Consider the following 12,896-nt stretch of genomic DNA (forward strand, 5'->3'; position numbering starts at 1 on the left):
AATGGTTACTGTTGAAGGTTTATAAACAACGGGCCCGTCGATGACCGAGTGTTTTTCCTTCTTACCAAAACAAACACAATTGTTTTTCCATCTAGTCGAGGTCCATTATTCATTAAGTATTTGAGCCACGGACCACCATGTTACATTTATAGACTCACATTAGAAATGAGCGAGTTATGATTAAAAGAACGTATAAGACGTATGATCTTGGCTCTTTGCTCTTTAACACACGACACAGACGGCTAGCTAACTAGGCTAGCTAGCTTCTAGCCTGTTGTTTGTTGGTGAAAGACTCCAAGCTGGGAAGTGTATTTCAGCGAGTAGCTATACGTGGTTTTGTTTATTTTCTGTAAAGTATAACCCTCGCTGCTACTCGCTGAAATACACTTCCCAGCTTGGAGTAAATAAACAAAACCACGTATAGCTACTCGCTGAAATACACTTCCCAACTTGGAGTCTTTCACCAACAAACAACAGGCTAGAAGCTAGCTAGCCTAGTTAGCTAGCCGTCTGTGTCACTCATTTCTTGCTCATTTAAAAAAAGGTTATATACTATGTAAACTATGAAATGCAGGCTTTCATTTGGTATATAGAACGTTTGTGTAGGCCGTCTCTATGAAACGGTATCAATTGAAAAGGAAATGTCGGGAAATCGCTTTATTTTTTCCCTCGCGCACCCAGCGCCAAGATCACGCGTCGTGTAGGCCGTCTCTACGAAACGGTATCAATTGACTAATGATCATTATGACTTGCTGTTTGCTGTATCTGTTTTTTTTAAATAGCAAAATACTGGGTCAATTGTCTGACTTTGATTGCTTAAAGTAGACCTGCATAAAATTCTGTACTGCAGCTATTTACAACCAGGTAGTGTATAAGTTAAATTGAATTGTTGTACTTTCAAAAGGGTTTATTGGGGCACCTAAGGTGTTAGATCTCATTCTTCTGCCCTTTGTTTCATTGCACACATGTTAAAGCATTGGTCTAAAACTACATAGCCTATATCCATTGAAAACTCTGTTAGCCTACTAGTTACTTTTTAGATTGTATTATTACAAAATATACACTAAACAACTTCAGTCCTATATTTCTTTACTTTAACTTACTTTTACTTTAACCTAGTGGGGGAGTGGTTAGTGGGTGGGGGAGTGATTATGCAAGAAATTAGGGTTGTGGACAAGTATCTATTGTCACACCCATTCAAGTGGTGCTAAAATTTCAGGATTCTTTGCATGGCTTATTCTTAGCCCCTCTCGGGACCCTACGTAAAACTTTTCTGATATTTTGTTGAGTTTTACGTTGGGTCCCTGCTCACTACTGTATTTTCGTATGGAAATTCCTATACGCGGAAGTGGAGATTCTCTCTAAAATAGGACCCGCGGCATGTGACGCCATTATTTTCCTTGAGTTATTCTGAATTCGGTAACTTTAAGTAGCTATACATCCAGCTGCGAATATCTCCTGTGGCGCGGAAGCCGTTAAGTATTTTTAATCTTTGTTTGACCGATTTGGTCGCTTTATTTCTTCTTGTTTGTTTACCGTTTATTGTACCGCCTCCCGGTGCGGTTGGCTTGTGCGGCTACGTCCCTGCCTCTGATCTGCTGTGTCATAGCTATAGCGCCACTAGCTAGCCAGATAGGCGGTACAATGAGGTGTCAATAAACAAGGAAGGAAAAGAAGAATCCAAGCTTCCAAATCGGGCAAACATATATTAAAAATACTTAACGGCTTCCGCGCCACAGGAGATATTCGCAGCGGCATGTATGTGTACTTATACTTTACATATTCAGAAAGCCTCACACTGAATAATATCGTCATAGAGCGTGGGGAGCAGCGAAACATGGAGTAAATGTTTTAAACAGGTGGCATGGACGACGTGGAACAGGACCCAATGCACTGGGTCGAACAAATGTCAGAAACTTCAGTAGCATTTGGGTTCTGCTTGGAGGGCTAGCTTATTCTCTGCTTTGGGGTTTCTGTTTCAACAAGTTTTAGATGGTCATATCTCCTTCAATTATTGTCCAATTTCATTGAATGATACATCATATGAAAGCTTACATTCTGTACTTTAATAATTTACTGTAATCTGTAAAAATCGAGTTGAGGCATATTCTGCTGGCACTGGTCACAGATTCTAAACACAACAAGTAACTTAAAAAGTGATAACATGTTTGAGCCACGGACCACCATTTCACATTAATAGACTCTCACAATGGTGGTCAGTGATTATGCAAGAAATTAGGGTTGTGGACAAGTATCTATTGTCACACCCATTCAAGTGGTGCTAAAATTTCAGGATTCTTTGCATGGCTTATTCTCTGCTTTGGGGTTTCTGTTTCAACAAGTTTTAGATGGTCATATCTCCTTCAATTATTGTCCAATTTCATTGAATGATACATCATATGAAAGCTTACATTCTGTACTTTAATAATTTACTGTAATCTGTAAAAATCGAGTTGAGGCATATTCTGCTGGCACTGGTCACAGATTCTAAACACAACAAGTAACTTAAAAAGTGATAACATGTTTGAGCCACGGACCACCATTTCACATTAATAGACTCTCACAATGGTGGTCAGTGGCTCAAATGGGTCTGAGAGACTAGATGGCGTCAAATGTTGGTCCGTGGTTCAAACGCTGAATAAATAATCGACTAGAGGTGAGAAGAGTATTGTTTGGTAGGTAAAGGACACACATTCTGTGAAAATTGGCGCGAAGCAACAAACATTCTTTGAAATTGGTGGGAAACGATCCCGGGCACTCATGTTAACAAAGCTCAGTCACTAACCACTATGCTACAATCAGCATTATATAATTAAAGGATCAAAAGTAGCAATCTTCTACATTCTCTAATTGTGTAGTTTTTTGGAAATTAAGCAGATGCTTAACAACAATTGAACTATTGAGAGTGTAAAGATCTACTATTGGGGTCAATTTGGTTACCTAAATTAAATTGCTCTGTATTGTGACAGTAATCATTGCTATAGAGTGTGTGTTCAGTAACAGTGTTAAATAGCTCTATAGTGTGACAGAAATCATTGCTATAGTGTGTGTTCAGTAACAGTGTTAAATAGATATTGTGACAGTAATCATTGCTATAGTGTGTGTTCAGTAACAGTGTTAAATAGCTCTATATTGTGACAGTAATCATTGCTATAGTGTTTGTTCAGTAACAGAGGTCTCCCGGTCTCTCCAGCTTTTTGTTAAACACAGTCCCATAGTCACAGTACCTCCCATTCACTCCCACTCAGTCCCATTCACTCCCATTCACTTTTATTCACTCCCATTCAGTCACATAGTAACAGTACATCCCATTCAGTCCCATTCACTCCCATAGTATCAGTCCCATAGTAACAATACCTCCCATTCACTCCCATCCACTCCCATGCACTCCCATAGTATCAGTCCCATAGTAACAGTACCTCCCTTTCACTCCCATTCAGTCCCATAGTATCAGTAACTCCCATTATCTTGCAACACAGCAGCCAAGTATATGCAGAACATGTATACACGCATTTGACATAACACAAACAACAAGACAATTTACATACATAAAGACATGAAGACAAGAGCAATATCCACCGCTTTGATTATCCTGTGGCTACTACAACTCCTGATTAAACCCTTTTCTATTTATTAAAGAGCTGGAGAGACAGGAATATTCCTGTTACTGAACACACACTATAGCAATTATTACTGTCACAATAACTTTGTACTTTTGCTACTGATGTTTGTGTGCAACATTTGAGCTGGTGTCAAGTCACCTTAATTCAAGTGATAGATTATATACAGGGGCATGCCATATGGTCTACCTGCACAGCCTTTGTGATTACTGGTAGATCACGATGTACCTTTTGGGCACCCCTGCAATACAGGATTCCTGTCCAGAATTGTTTTTTATTAAATATAGAGGGTTTAAGTGTAGGGTTTGTCATGTTGGTGTTCTCTATAACTTTTCGTCCTGGGCATGACGTTAAACTGTCCAGTGTAACTCCAAGTTACATGGGGTGGGTATGGTTTGAGAGTTTGTGATGCTCAGTTCTTTTTTTGCGTCTCGGTTCCTCAGGTGGAAGCTGCATAGTTGGGTTTTTGATGGGTTGGGTTTCAAGTGGCTGGTCGTTTGTTTAGATATTGAAAAGGAGGGGGGCGAGCGCGCTACCTTGTGGGAGGCCGTTCTTTTCGGCTTTCCATTTACTCCTCTGGTCATTTAACTGAACATAGAAGCGCCTGTTGTTGAGGAGGCTTTTCCTGACCATTGTGCGGTGTTGGACAGTGTCGTAGGCAGCAGAGAGATCTCTGAATGCTGCTCCAGTTATTTGTTTCCCCTCAAACCCATCCTCAATGTGTTGGGTGAGGTTGAGCTCTGTCCAGCACAGGAGCGGCTGGGACGGAAACCAGCTTGGTCTTTAGTCAGCTTGGTATCTATGAGTGGCAACAAGGCATTGGAGTAGCAGCTTCTCATATAGCCTTGTAGGTGATGCAGAGGGAAATGGGTCGGTAGCTCTTTGTGGATAATGGGTCTATGCCAGGTTTAGGGATTGCAACCACGTTGGCCTTTTCCCAGACAGAAGGGATGGTTTTCTGTGCTATGCATGTGTTCAGCATCCCCACAAGCCAGGTCTTTGCGTTGGGTCCCAGGTGCTGTAACATTTCTGCCAGTAGGTCATCAATCCCTGCTGCTTTTCCGGGTTTCAACTTTCCCATTGCAGTTTCAAGTTCTTCTAGGTCGAAGGGTTTGGTTTGAGGGCTGGCTGATTGTGGTTGGTCTGATACCACTGTGCGATGGTATTCTCCTGTGGGTCGGTGGCGGTCTTGGTCACAACTGGTGGCCAACAGTTGTAACCAACACCGCCACCGACCCACATAGAATACCATCGCACAGTGGTATCAGACCAACCACAATCAGCCAGCCCTCAAACCAAACCCTTCGACTTAGAAGAACGTGAAACTGCAATGGGAAAGTTGAAACCCGGAAAAGCAGCAGGGATTGATGGCATACTGGCAGAAATGATACAGCACCTGGGACCTATCGCAAGGACCTGGCTTGTGGGGATGCTGAACACATGCATAGCACAGAAAACCATCCCTTCTGTTTGGAAAAAGGCTGGAGTAGTTGCAATCCCTAAACCTGGCAAAGACCCATTATCCCCGAAGAGCTACCGACCCATTTCCCTCCTCTGCATCACCTACAAGCTCTATGAGAGGCACTACAATTTCTGAACAGACTATATTTACATCAATATGTCTGGGTCCCCACCTACTCACTCAGGGTTGACGTGTCACACCTGCAGTGATGGGAGGGGCACCAAAATGTGGTATTTTGATTGTTTAATGGGGGCACTCCCTTAGTATAAAAGTGTATGTTTTGTGTACACATGACCTGATGAAGATCAAATGGATCGAAACGCTGTCAGTATTTCAACAAAGAACGTCTTTCTTATACCTGTGGTGTGCGGGCTCCATCCAATACCTACACCAGTTGTGATGCAACAGAGTTTGCTGTGACCGTTGTGAATTATGGGTGGTGTGGTTTTTGCCAAGACGGTGGATTGTGGCCCATGCCTTCCTGCTGTTATTTGACATGTTGGTGTTCTCTATATCTTTTCGTCCTGGGCATGACGTTAAACTGTTCCGTTCGAGAGGACCAGCGACCCTCGAATGTAAACGGCCACGAAAGGAAATTATGTGTGTGTGAGGTGTTCTCTATAGGTTGGGTTTCAGGTGGTTGTATTGTAGTAGCTTGACATTTCTTGGAGGGCACTTTCAAGGACAGACTCAATCTTCTGGAAGTCTGCTTGTTGGGTCGTAATGCAGAGGTTGTCGGCGTAGATGAAACGCTGGCATTAGGCATTGGGTAGTGGCTGGTCGTTTGTGTAGATATTGAAAAGGAGGGGGGCGAGCACGCTACCTTGTTGGAGGCCGTTCTTTTGGGCTTTCCATTTACTCCTCTGGTCATTTAACTGGACATAGAAGCGCCTGTTGTTGAGGAGGCTTTTCCTGACCATTGTGCGGTGTTGGACAGTGTCGTAGGCAGCAGAGAGATCTCTGAATGCTGCTCCAGTTATTTGTTTCCCCTCAAACCCATCCTCAATGTGTTGGGTGAGGTTGAGCTCTGTCCAGCACAGGAGCGGCTGGGACGGAAACCAGCTTGGTCTTTAGTCAGCTTGGTATCTATGAGTGGCAACAAGGCGTTGGAGTAGCAGCTTCTCATATAGCCTTGTAGGTGATGCAGAGGGAAATGGGTCGGTAGCTCTTTGTGGATAATGGGTCTTTGCCAGGTTTAGGGATTGCAACCACTTTGGCCTTTTCCCAGACAGAAGGGATGGTTTTCTGTGCTATGCATGTGTTCAGCATCCCCACAAGCCAGGTCTTTGCGTTGGGTCCCAGGTGCTGTAACATTTCTGCCAGTAGGTCATCAATCCCTGCTGCTTTTCCGGGTTTCAACTTTCCCATTGCAGTTTCAAGTTCTTCTAGGTCGAAGGGTTTGGTTTGAGGGCTGGCTGATTGTGGTTGGTCTGATACCACTGTGCGATGGTATTCTCCTGTGGGTCGGTGGCGGTCTTGGTCACAACTGGTGGCCAACAGTTGTAACCAACACCGCCACCGACCCACATAGAATACCATCGCACAGTGGTATCAGACCAACCACAATCAGCCAGCCCTCAAACCAAACCCTTCGACTTAGAAGAACGTGAAACTGCAATGGGAAAGTTGAAACCCGGAAAAGCAGCAGGGATTGATGGCATACTGGCAGAAATGATACAGCACCTGGGACCTATCGCAAGGACCTGGCTTGTGGGGATGCTGAACACATGCATAGCACAGAAAACCATCCCTTCTGTTTGGAAAAAGGCTGGAGTAGTTGCAATCCCTAAACCTGGCAAAGACCCATTATCCCCGAAGAGCTACCGACCCATTTCCCTCCTCTGCATCACGTCTTTCTTATACCTGTGGTGTGCGGGCTCCATCCAATACCTACACCAGTTGTGATGCAACAGAGTTTGCTGTGACCGTTGTGAATTATGGGTGGTGTGGTCTTTGCCAAGACGGTGGATTGTGGCCCATGCCTTCCTGCTGTTATTTGTCATTATGGTGTTCTCTATATCTTTTCGTCCTGGGCATGACGTTAAACTGTTCCGTTCGAGAGGACCAGCGACCCTCGAATGTAAACGGCCACGAAAGGAAACTGTGTGTGTGAGGTGTTCTCTATCATTTCATTCCAGACTTCACTGTCTATCTCCTGTGTTTTCCATTCATCTTGAGCGTTACACAGTCGTCTGATGTGCGGGGGGAGGTGCCGGCTAGCGCATAAAGGCACGGACGGGACAGGTGTTGTCTTGACCCATCCCGTGATGATGCGACAGGTGTCATTTAGGGCTGTGTCGACCAATTTGGTGTGACGTGATCGGCTCCAGCTTGAGCAGGCATACTCTGCTGTAGAGAAAGACAGGGCCATGGCAGTTGCACGGATTGTTTGTGGGTCTGCGCCCCACTTGGGAGTTCACTAGTTTTCACAGGATGTTATTGTGGGTGTTGACCGTGGCTTTTGTGTTCTCCAGGTGTTTTTTTTTTGAAGAGTGTCCTGTCCAGTGTAACTCCAAGATACATGGGGTGGGTATGGTTGGAGAGTTTGTGACCATCCCAAGTGACGCTCAGTTCTTTTCTCGCGTCTCGGTTCCTCAGGTGGAAGCTGCATAGTTGGGTTTGTGTGTCTTTCTTTTTCTGTCTTTCTTTCTTAGGACGGAGATCAAGGTAGACGCCATAGGAAGGCTCAACACTAGCCGATGCCCCTAGAGATCCATCCCAAAGCTTCCCTCAGGGAGCACAGCAAGCCAGCTAGCCAGCAAGCCTGCCCAGTCAGCCAACGCAGCCAGTTCGCTCCGCCAGTCAGCCAGTGTAGAAAGTCAGGCTGCCAAGCCAGAGCATATCAGCCCTTGCAGTCAGCCATTGCAGCCATACCAGCCTTGCTCAGTCAGCTCAGCCAGGCCTCTCTTGAGGCCTGGCTCTCTGTCTGCCTGGCCCGGTCTGCCCTGCCCTGCCTTGCAGCAACAGAACCAGCCTTTCTGGAAAGCCAGCCAGCTCAGAATGCGAGCTGAGCAAGCCAGTGCAGCAGCAAGCCCAGACTAGGTTACCGCAGCCTTACTGTGCAGCCACAGCCACTCAGTCTAGACCAGCAGGAGCTGGCCAGGCTCCAACCCTTGCAGCGCAGCCTTAGGCCGGACAGTCCCCCTGCCTGCACTTTGTTGCCTTCCTGGCCTGTCTGCCTGCCTAGGCGCCTCGGTCTTCCTGTCTGTCTGCCTTGGCCTGCCAGTCTGAAACTGGTTTAGACTAACTGCGTGCTTGCCAGCTGCGCTGGCTTGCTGAGCTCGTATTCTGAGCTGGCTGGCTTGCCAGCAAGGCTGGTTCTGTTGCTGCAAGGCAGGGCGGGGCAGACCGGGCCAGGCAGACAGAGAGCCAGGCCTCGAGAGAGGCCTGGCTGAGCTGACTGAGCAAGGCTGGTATGGCTACAATGGTTGACTGCAAGGGCTGATGTGCGCTGGCTTGGCAGCCTGACTTTCTACACTGGCTGACTGGCGGAGCTGGCTGGCTGCGTTGGCTGACTGGGCGGGCTTGCTGGCTAGCTGGCTTGCTGGACTCCCTGAGGGAAGCTTTGGGATGGATCTCTAGGGGCATCGGCTTGTGTTGAGCCTTCCAACGGCGTCTACCTTGATCTTCGTCCTAAGAAAGAAAGACAGAAAAAGAAACACACACACAAACTCAACTATGCAGCTTCCACATGAGGAAGGCACGCAGGCACGCAGGCAGGCACAAGCTGCCTGCGTGCTTGCTTCGCCCTCCAGTTGCTGCTCCAGTTATTTGTTTTCCCTCAGACCCATCCTCAATGTGTTGGGTGAGGTTGAGCTCTGTCCAGCACAGGACGGGACGGAAACCAGCTTGGTCTTTAGTCAGCTTGGTGTCTATGAGTGGTATGAGGCGTTGGAGTAGCAGCCTCTCTTGTAGGTGATGCAGAGGAGGGAAATGGGTCGGTAGCTCTTTGAGGATGATGGGTCTTTGCCAGGTTTGGGGATTGCAACCACTTTGGCTTTTCTCCAGACAGAAGGGATGGTTTTCTGTGCCATGCATGTGTTCAGCATCCTCACGAGCCAGGTCTTTGCGTTAGGTTCCAGGTGCTGTATAATTTCTGCCAGTATGTCATCAATCCCTGCTGCTTTTCCGGGTTTCAACTTTCCCATTGCAGTTTTGAGTTCTTCTAGGTCGAAGGGTTTGGTTTGAGGGCTGGCTGATTGTGGTTGGTCTGATACCACTGTGCGATGGTATTCTCCTGTGGGTCGTGGCGGTGTTGGTTACGACTGTTGGCCACCAGTTGTGATGCAACAGAGTTCGCTGTGACCGTTGTGAATTATGGGTGGCTCCCTGAGGTCCTTGATCGCCATTGGGTCCAACAGTGGTCATTGAAGCGTGCACACACATGCACACATGCACCTACACACACAGGGGCACATGCGTATGCACACCTGGACCTTTAAATGAACAACAACACAAAAACTAAGGCACTGGTGTCGGACTTCTGGTTTACCGGAACGGGGTTCAACTCCCTGCAGTGCCCTGCTCAATGTGTTGTATTTCATTCATTGGTCCATGGTCTCAGGTCATTGAGCGGCGCGCTATAGTGTGCGATTCTTCATCATTGTTGAGGATTTTTTAAAGGTGAAAATCAAGGAAAAGCAAAAGGCTATAGTCCATGGTCACGGACCGCATACTGGTCAAGGTCATTTATACTGGTGAAGATCATTTACTAGTCTTCTAAAGGTCATTTATACTGGTGAAGATCATTTACTAGTCTTCTAAAGGTCATTTATACTGGTCAAGGTCAATTACTAGTCTCATGAAGGTAATTTATACTGGTCACAGTCATATACTGGTCACGGTCATTTCTACTGGTGAAGGTCATTTATACTGGTCAAGGTCATTTGTACTTGTCAAGGTCATTTATACTGGTCAAGGTCATTTACTAGTCTTATTGAAGGTAATTTATACTGCTCAAGGTCATTGATATTGGTCAAGGTCATTAAGTGGCACGCTATAGTGCGCGATTCTTCATCATTGTTGAGGATTTGAAAAAAGGTTAAATTGCAGAAAAGCGAAAGGCTAAAGTCCATGGTCACGGAGGGCATACTATAGTATGTTGTTTTTCTTTTTTTTGGTGGTGTGCGGGCTCCATCCAATAACTACACCAGTTGTGATGCAATAGAGTTTGCTGTGACCGTTGTGAATTATGGGTGGTGTGGTCTTTGCCAAGACGGTGGATTGTGGCCCATGCCTTCCTGCTGTTATTTGTCATGTTGGTGTTCTCTATATCTTTTCGTCCTGGGCATGACGTTAAACTGTTCCGTTCGATTTGATTGATTGATTGAAATATTTATTAACAGTTTGTAGAATTTACAGTACATTTTAAGCACAAACTCAATACAAAGACTGTCAACTGTGAGTGGACGACCCAATTAAGCATTACACTTGTTTACAACAGGGTCCACATTGTTCAATTCATCAAAACATTTAAAGACGTACAAACATTTAGAGACATACAAATAGACATTTCTATGTAGCTAAAGTACAGAACAGGAATTCATCATATGGGAAGCAAAAAAGGGAAAAGATACAATATACAGTGAGGGAAAATGGGGGGTGGGGGGGTGGGGGGATTCAGATTTTACAGAGGCCAGTTTCGAATTGCAGCCATCCGTAGGTGCCCTTTGAGAGCGGTTTTGAAGGAGTCAAGGGATTCACATGTCTTAATGACTGTTGGTAGGGCGTTCCACATTTTGGTGGCATAGGAGCGAAAAGAATTTAGTCCCTTGTTTGTGCCGAATCTGGGTTGTACATGGTTTGTTGCACTCCCTCTGGTGTTGTGGGTGTGGACTTCGTTTACATTAAGGAAGTATTTAGACAGGTACATGGGTATCTTGGTGGTGTATCGAATCTTGTGGACCAGACCCATTGCAAGATGCTGTACTCTGTCGTCGACCCTAAGCCATCCCAGCCTGTCAAAGTGGGCAGGGGTGAGGTGGGTTCGGGGGGTGAGGCCAAGTAGGAGCCTGACCAGTTTGTTTTGGGAGGTCTGGAGCCTTGTTTTAAGGGCCTTTGAGGTGCTGTGGTACCAAGAGGTGGATGCATAGTCAAAGAAACCTTGTACGAGGGCTCCTGTTAAGGTCTTCAAGGTGTTTTTGCTGACCAGTGAGGAGATCCTGTAAAGGAATCTTGTTCTTTGATTGACTTTTTTGATTACGTTGGTGGCCATCTTATCACCGGAAAGATTGGCCTCCAGGATGGAACCTAGGTAGGTAATTTGATCTTTTCGTGTGATAATATTGTCACCCACTCTAACCAAGAAGCCATCTGCCTTGCTGAGATTACTATTTGATCCGAAGAGGATGGATTCAGTTTTTCCCAGGTGTAAGGATAGTTTGTTATCAGCGAGCCAGGTGCAGATTCTACCGAGTTCAGAGCTGAGGGTCTTTTCAACCTGCAGTTTGTTCCTGTCCGAGACCAGCAGTGCTGAGTCATCTGCGAACAGGAACAAGTTGCAGTCACAAGCTGAAGTCATGTCGTTAACATATATTAGGAACAGTAAAGGCCCTAGTATGCTTCCTTGTGGGACGCCACAGCTCACTGGGAGGGGAGGGGACAGTGTTCCGTTCACCTCCACCATCTGTTCTCTCCCCTCCAGGTAGGATTGCATCCAGCTCACTGATGTGCTATCAAAACCAATAGCTTTAAGCTTGTTAACCAGTATGGAGTGGTTCACGGTGTCAAAAGCCTTTTGGAGGTCCAGCATGACCATGCCGCAGTATTTTCCAGCGTCCACCTCGTGTTTGATGTGGTCGCTCAAATAGAGGAGGCATGTGTCAGTGGAGTGGGATGTTCTGAAACCAGATTGGAACTCGTACAGCAATTTATTAGTGGCAAGATACTTTTCAACCTGTTCATAGACTATTTTTTCCATCACTTTCGAGATGGAGCTTAGAATAGAAATAGGGCGGTAGTTGCCGGGTTCTAATTTACTCCCTTTTTTGTACAAGGGGGTTACTTTGGCCAGTTTAAAATCTTGGGGGACCTGTCCCTGTTTGATGGAGAGGTTAACTATGTGGGTGATGACTGGAGCTATGGAAAAGGCTGAGTCTCTGAGAAATTTGGAGGGGATATTGTCATGGCCAGTGGCCTTGTGGGGTTGGAGGGCACTCAGTTTTTTAAGTACCTCCTCGGTTGTTACCATTGCCATTTTGAAATCATCTTTACAAACACCAAGGTTTTTGTAGAAGGCTTTGATGTGCTCTACACCAAAACGCCCAGAGTGGGAGGGCAGTTTGCTAACCAGCTTTGTTGCAATGTTTGTAAAGAAGATGTTCAGGTGGTTGGCTACATCAAGCTTGTCAGTGATGAGGGTGTTATTCGATTTGATGTTTATGTTAGTAAACCTGGTTTTTAGTTTCTGACCACAGCCTAGTTGGTTGTTTAGTAACTTCCAGAGCTCCCGAGGATTGTTTTTGATTTCCTCTGCTTTATCGTTGATAAAGTTACATTTGGCAGATTTGGTCATGGCAATTACACCGTTTCTTAGCTTGTTACACGAGAGGACCGGCGACCCTCGAATGTAAACAGGTGTTGGGACAGGGTCAGGTGTTGTCTTGATGCATCCTATGATGATGCCACAGGTGTCATTTAGGGCTGTGTCGACCAATTTGGTGTGACGGGATAGGCTTGTAGGTGATGCAGAGGAGGGAAATGGGTCGGTAGCTCTTTGGGGATAATGGGTCTTTGCCAGGTTTAGGGATTGCAACCACTTTGGCCTTTTTCCAGACAGAAGGGATGGTTTTCTGTGCTATGCATGTGTTCAGCAT

The sequence above is a fragment of the Protomyctophum parallelum genome (genome assembly GCF_964188405.1).
Source record: "Protomyctophum parallelum genome assembly, chromosome: 7".
NCBI classification, from domain to species: domain Eukaryota; kingdom Metazoa; phylum Chordata; class Actinopteri; order Myctophiformes; family Myctophidae; genus Protomyctophum; species Protomyctophum parallelum.